The following is a 7,558-nucleotide window of genomic DNA, read 5'->3' as shown; positions in this document are numbered from 1 at the left end:
TTATCATATGCATTTTCTCCAAATTTCTTTCCCTACTCCAAAAACGTGGACTATTGTATGTAAATTATGGAATTTTTCTCCCTTCTCTAAAAACGTGGACTATCAAATGCAATTTCTGGAATTTATTTCCCTACTCCAAAAACGTGAACTATCATATACAATTTCAGGAATTTTTTTCCTTTCTTCAGAAACATGGACTATGATATGCATTTTATGGATTTTCTTTCCCTTCTCCAAAAATGTGGTCTAGCATATGCAATTTCTGCAAATTTCTTTCCCTTTTCCACAAACATGGTCTAGCATATGCAATTTCTGAAAATTTCTTTCCCTTTTCCAAAACCTTTGACTATCATATGCAAATTCTGAATTTTTTCCCTTTTCAAAAAAATACGGTCTATCATATGCAATTTCTGAAATTTCTTTCCCTTCTCCAAATACATGGATTATCATATGCAATTTCTTGAATTTCTTTCCCTTCTCTAAAAACATGTACTATAATATGCAATTTCGGGAATTTATTTCCCTTCTCAAAAAACATAGACTAGCATATACAATTTTAGGAATTTCTTTTCTTTCTTCAAAAACATGGTCTATCATATGCAATTTCTGCAAATTTCTTTCCCTTCTCAAAAAACGTGGACTATGATATGTAAGTTTAGGAATTTCTTTCCCTTCTCTAAAAACGTTGACTATCATATCAGATTTTTGAAATTTCTTTCCCTTCTCTGTAAACGTGGAGTATCATATGCAATTTCTGGAATTTTTTTCATTTCTTCAAAAACGTGGATTATCATATGCCATTTTTTGAATTTCTTTTCCTTCTCTAGAAACGTGGACTATCATATGCACCTTTTGGAATTTATATCCCTTCTCCAAAAACGTGGAATATCATATACAATTACAAGAATTTCTTTCCTTCCTTCTAAAATGTGGTCTATCATATGCAATTTCTGCAAATTTCTTTCCCTTCTTCAAAAACGTGGACAGTTGTATGTAAATTCTGGAATTTATCTCCCTTCTCTAAAAATGTAGACTATCATATGCAATTTCTGGAATCTATTTCCCTTCTCCAAAAACATGGACTTTCATATACAATTTCAGAATTTTTCTCCTTTCTTCAAAAACATGGACTATCATATAAAATTTCTTGAATTTCTTTCCCTTCTCCAAAAATGTAGTCTAGCATATGCAATTTCTCCAAATTTCTTTCCCTTTTCCAAAAACATGAACTATCATATGAAATTTCTAGAATTTCATTCCCTTCTCGAAAAAATATGGTCTATCATATGACGTTTCTAAAATTTCTATCCCTTCCCCAAAAAATGTGGACTATCTTATGCAATTTCTGACATTTCTTTCCCTTCGCCAAAAACGTGGACTATCATATGCAATTTCTAGAATTTATTTCACTTCTCTAAAAATGTGGACTATCATATGCCTTTCTAGAATTTATTTCCCTTCTTCAAAAACGTGGACTATAATATAGAATTTCAGGAATTTCTTTCCTTTCTTCAAAAATGTAGTCTACCATATGCAATTTCTGCAAATTTCTTTCCTTTCTCCAAAAACTTGGATTATTGTATGTAAATTCTGGAATTTCTCTCCCTTCAATAAAAACGTGGATTATCATATGCAATTTTTGCAAATTTCTTTCCCTTTTCCAAAAATATGGACTATCATATGTAATTTTGGAAATTTCTTTCCCTTTTCCAAACAACGTTGACAATCATATGAAATTCTTGGAATTTCTTTTCCTACTCTAGAAACGTGGACTATCATATGCACTTTTTGGAATTTATATCCCTTCTCCAAAAATGTGGACTATCATATACAATTACAGGAATTTCTTTCCTTCCTACAAAAATATGGTCTATCATATGCAAATTCTATAAACTGCTTTCCTTACTCCAAAAATGTGGACTATTGTATGTAAGTTATGGAATTTTTCTCCCTTCTCTAATGACATAACCTATCAAATGCAATTTTTGGAATTGATTTCCCTACTCCAAAAATGTGGTCTAGCATATGCAATTTCTCGAACTCCTTTCCCTACTCTAAAAATGTGGACTATCATATGCAATTTTTTGAATTTATTTCCCTTCTCTTCAGGAATTTCTTTCCTTTCTACAAAAACCTGGTATATCATATGCAACTTCTGCAAATTTCTTTCCCTTCTCCATAAACGTGGACTATTATATGTAAATTATTGAATTCCTTTCCCTTCTCCAAAGGAATATAATTAAAGCAGTAAATAAGAAACCTAAATAATATAAATCTGAAAATTAATCTTGAATCTTGGAGTACTTGAACTTCCACCACAGGTTGGTTGGATCGTTCTTCAGAAATTATTACGGTAAATTAAACAAGAAAATTAAAAACCAAATTTAACGTAAGGTTAGACCTGTTAAAGGTTCACAACAATTTCTGGTGTAGAAATTGTTGTGAGAAAAGATGAACAAAAAATAGAAACAAATGCTGGAATTAAAATTGCAGGAATGAAAATAATAATACTGAACGAGAAATTGTGGCTGGGACTAAAACATGGTCCAACCACCCTTCTCTTCGTAGAAGCCTCTTTTTATAATGAAAAATATGGTAACTGCTTCTTCACGTCTTCCTCTTTCTTCCCCGAGAATTTAGGAACAGTTTGACTTGGAAAGTGTTGAAGATGTGTGTCTTGCGTGAGAAAGAAGTGGAGAAAATAGTGGAGTAAATGGGGACGGACGTCCCAAGTGCTTGACGTGGCTCTCTTTCACCCTTGGGCCTAGGAGACGGACGTCTCCTCCTTGCAGTGGGCCCAGAGACGGGCGTCTCCCACTTGGAGACGTGGCTTGGATGATGGGGACGTGCGTCCCTTGTTTTGTGGAGGGTGAGACGGCCGTCTCCTACTTGGAGACGTGGGGGCTTCAGCTTCACGTGGGCTGACCTCGCGTGTTCCACTTTGGATTCCTCTATTTGCACCTCACTTCACTACAGTACCTCCAACTTGATTCTTTTGCCTTTTTAATACGATTTCTCCTCGATTTCTTCTTCTTTTGCCAAATGCTTCTTGCATAAACATAATACCTGAAACAAAGGAAAATACCAGCATAATATCGTGATAAAATATAATTATAGTAAAATAACAAAACAATTTATGTTATAATCGAGCCTAATATACGATATAATTACGTGTTATCAGCTCTTATGTCTTGGAATAGAACCTTCAAGATTGAACTTAATGTGATGGAGCACAAGTTCCTTGTAACTGCAGCTAGCAGGGATGAACGTATATGACACTATAAACTTGGCCATCTCAACTTCAAAGACATTAGATATTTTAAAGAAGAAATGTGGTTTCAGAGTTACTAGAAATCGAAATTCAAATGAAGTATGTGAAGAATGTGTGCATGCAAAGAAACACAAGAATAACTTCAGCAAGGATGCTTGAAAAAGTCGAAGGCAATTCTTAAAATCATATACTCTTATGTGTGTTGTCCTATCAAGGTCGATTCGATTGAAGGTAATAGATATTTTTTCACACTCATATATGATATCAGCCAAAAACTATGGACTTACTCGATCAAGAAGATAAGTGAAGTGATCGAGATATTTGCTAAGTTTAATTCTATGGTCAAAAGACAAAGTGGTCGAAAGCTCAAGATTATGAGGACTGATGGCGGTGGAGAATATGTGTCGAAAGACTTTGACATATTGTATGAAAAAGAAGGGATTGTGCATGAGGTGGTGCCCCCTACACTCCACACAAAATGGAATTGCATAAAGGAAGAATAGCAGCATCATGAACATGGTGAAAAGTATGTTGAAAGGAAAACACTTACCTATAGATTTTTTGGATGAAGCAGTGTGGACTGCAACATACATTTTGAATAGAAGTTCGATGAAGAAGCTAGGAGGAATCACGCCAGAAGAATATTGGTCTAGTGTTAAGACTAGCTTAAGTCATATGAAGTATTTGGATCTATATCACAGAGACATGTGTCAGATCAGTTGAGAATAACACTTGATGAGAAGTCAAGTCAAATGATCCTTATAAGATATCATTCGATTGGTGGATACAAACTGTTCGACCTAGTGAATAAGCAATTTGTGATCAACAGGGACATGATGATAGATGAGCTTAAGGAATGACATTGGAATGAAAATCTAAATAAGGATTCAGTGAGAATCTTATATGAAGAACCAACAAATGAAGTCGAAAGAAAAGTTGACAAGAAGAAGTCACAGGTTAAGCAAACACTAGCAGGCCTCAAAGAACAAGACACATGCCTGCAAGGTTGCAGGAATATGTGATTACATCAGATGATGCAATTGATAATGAAGGTAAGCTGGTACACTATGCTTTCTACGCAAATGTTAAACCAGTTAATGCAACTGAGGCATTAAAGGATTCAAAGTGGATGAAAGCTATGAATGAAGAACTAAAGTCCATTGAAGTCAACAATACTTGGTCACTTGTCTAATTGCCTCAAGGCAAGCAGGAAGTCAATGTGAAGTGGGTATACAAGGTCCAGTTCAATCCCAAAGGATAAGTAACTCGACACAAGGCAAAACTTGTGGCAAAAGGATTTCTTCAAAAAGAAGGAATCGACTTCGACAAAATTTTTGCACCTGTTGCTAAGACAAAACAATCAGGTTGGTTGTTGGTCGAGCAAATATGAACAAATGTAATATGTGTTATATGGATGTGAAATGTGAATTCTTGAATGATTGTTTAGATGAAGAAGTCTATGTTGTATAACCAGTTGGATTTGTGAAACAATGCCAAGAAAGCAATGTATACAGGTTGCATAAAACCCTATATGGACTGAAACAAGCTTGAAGAGCTCGGAATAAGAAGATAAATAGTTTTTTTAAGGGAGAAGGAATTTGTGAAGTGCACAACTAAGCATGGAGGATATGTAAAAAGAAGCAAGAGTGAATTGCTTATACTGTCTCTTTATGTCGATGACTTGTTAATAATAGGTAGCTGCAAGAAAGAGATCGAAAACTTCAAAGGCGGTCTTAGCAAGGAATTTAAAATGTCAAATCTGGGAAACCTTTCATACTTCCTTGGTATCTAATTCTACAAGATTAGTAGAGGCTAGATGATGCATTAAAGAAGATATGCAAGTGAAATACTCAAAAGATTTGAGATGGAATGCTGCAATGTGACTTTGACACCTGCGGAACCAAGACTACAACTGTTAAAAGACTCTTATGAAGATGATGTCGATCTAACATATATAGAAGACTTATTGGTTCATTAAGATACCTTTGTCACACAAGGCTTGATCTAGCATACAATGTAGATATTGTGAGTAGATTCATGCAGAAGCTAAAGGTATCACATCCAGCAGCGACTCAAAGGATACTAAGGCCTCTCAAAGGAACTTTCGACTATGAAATTTTATTTCCTACGACTTATAAAGGAAAAGAATTCAAGTTAGTAGGGTACACCGGCTCAAGTTGGTGTAGTGATGCTGAGAATAGAAAATCAGTAGCTGGTTATGTGTTTATATTAGGTGGTGCACCAATTGCTTGGAACTCATGAAAAGAACCAGTAGTGGCATTGTCGTCGTGTAAAGCATAATACGTAGTTGTTTCTCTCTGTGCATGTCAAGCAACATGGATGGTAAATCTGGTCGAAAATATTACAAAGAAGAATCATGGAGCAATTACTATGAAGATCGACAACATGTCTGCTATCAATCCGGCGAAGAATTCGATAGTACATAGAAGAAGCAAACACATTGAAATGAGGTTCCATTATCTTTGAGAGCAAGTAGCAAAAGGGAAGCAACTTGGAACACTGCATAATTGAGAATCAGATTGCAGACATCATGACGAAAGGTGTGCAGATTGAAGTATTCAAGAAATTAAGGTCTATGAGAATGTAGATAACTTAGATACAATAAAATAGGTGGTGTATTGAGAATGTAACTTCTTGTGTCAAATCATGTTGCTCGACAGAAGCAATGAGCTGCCGAAATGTCAAATGAGTGTGCATCGACAGAGATTTTGGCTTAGCTTTATTTTGTGTTGTTTAACTAAACTAGGTTAGTTGGAGTTTGCTTAGTGAGCAAGAAAACTCAACCTATAAATGGGGAGTAACCCCTATCTTTGTAACAAGCAGTTGCATAGTTGAATAAAATCTCAATTAAGATGCATAAAAAAACTTTGTAGAATTTCTTTCTTCTTCATCTTTTTGTTGATACCCTAATTCATCTTTTTTTTTTCTTCTTTCATTATCGTTGAGCAGATGAATCATCTTCCAACCAATGTGTGGTTGATTTACTCGAATGAAGAGTGAAAAACAAGAGGCGTATTCGATCAGTGTGATTGATTCTTGTTCATCAAAATTGATTCAAATTTCTTCAAGTTTTGGTGTAATTCTAACACTTCTATTCTTAGAGTTGTCAGCATGAAAAATATATTAATTATCTTTGCTAGTATACATTCAATTTTTTTTGTCAAATTTTTAAATATTCACATAAATAAAAAAATATGTTAATTTCTTTTGGATGGAAAAGCACGCTAACTCGTTAGTTTGAAAATTAACACGAAGTAGTTAGATTTTAAATTTGACTGTGTAATTAAATTGGTTTATTGAATATGTGGTGAGTATAAACAATATTGTGTCCCTGCAATTATCATTAGTCAAAGTTATAGTTTCTTGTTTATATTGTGTCCAAAAACAATATTGTCATTATTTTTGTCATTATTATTATTAGAGAATTCACAACTACTATGTTAAAATATAACTTTTTATTTATACTACAATCATAGTATTATTATTTTTAATTGAAATTACACCTTTTAATCTTATTTTTAATGAAAATCATAAAGACTTTTTGTAGATAAGCTTGTATAAACATATTGAAAAAGTGCAATTATCAAACATAAATCTCTTCAAGTAGTGTAACAACAAAAGTTTGTATCTTTCACACACTCGCCACCTTTAGAGAAACCTCTTGACTTCCAATAGTTGTAACACTGTTGTTGTCCATCCGGACATGCTCCCATAATAACACATTTTCCTCTCCCTGTCAAACCTCCTTCTAATACAATCAAATAATAAACACCATTATAAATATTTTGCATTTCAAACATAGTGTATATTGCATAAAAATAAAAGATTAAAACAAACACATGCATTTTAAGCACCATGCTCATGCTCATGTTCTACCATTGTGTAATCATTCCATTGAGAACATAACAATGTTGATTAGGGAACTAGTTTGTTACCTGTAACCATGGTTGAAGCAATGCATATAATTGCAAAGATAAAAAGAAGAAAATTGATGTGGGTTGCCATTATTTTTTGATAGGTACAAGTAACAAATTGGAATAGGCTATTTATAAGATGAAAAAGGGAAATTAATGGAGTTATTTGAAAAAGATTTGATTTGACTAAAATATAATATTATTATTGCATTTCTTTATTGATTTTTTTTGTTTTGCATGATTTTTATTTTATTTTATATTACTCATATTTTTGTCTTACATGTGTGAATTCATTATAAAACTCATATTTTTGTCTTACAAAATAAATAAAATTTGATCATTTATATAATTT

At 33.4% G+C, this 7,558-nt stretch overlaps 1 long non-coding RNA gene across 1 annotated transcript; it reads right to left on the bottom strand.

Annotated features, from left to right (window-relative positions):
* Positions 1–6,728: 6,728 nt before the first annotated feature.
* On the bottom strand, positions 6,729–7,335 carry LOC131598970 (uncharacterized). Its single transcript, XR_009282471.1, has 2 exons — positions 7,228–7,335; positions 6,729–7,040 (listed from the first exon to the last, which is right to left on the bottom strand). It is a non-coding gene; the product is annotated as an uncharacterized LOC131598970 (long non-coding RNA).
* Between the last annotated feature and the right edge of the window lie 223 nt (positions 7,336–7,558).

This window comes from Vicia villosa, linkage group LG4 (assembly GCF_029867415.1).
Source record: "Vicia villosa cultivar HV-30 ecotype Madison, WI linkage group LG4, Vvil1.0, whole genome shotgun sequence".
Lineage (NCBI taxonomy): Eukaryota > Viridiplantae > Streptophyta > Magnoliopsida > Fabales > Fabaceae > Vicia > Vicia villosa.
The sequence above is the reverse complement of the archived record's forward strand: the minus strand, read 5'-3'. Positions and strand labels throughout refer to the sequence as shown.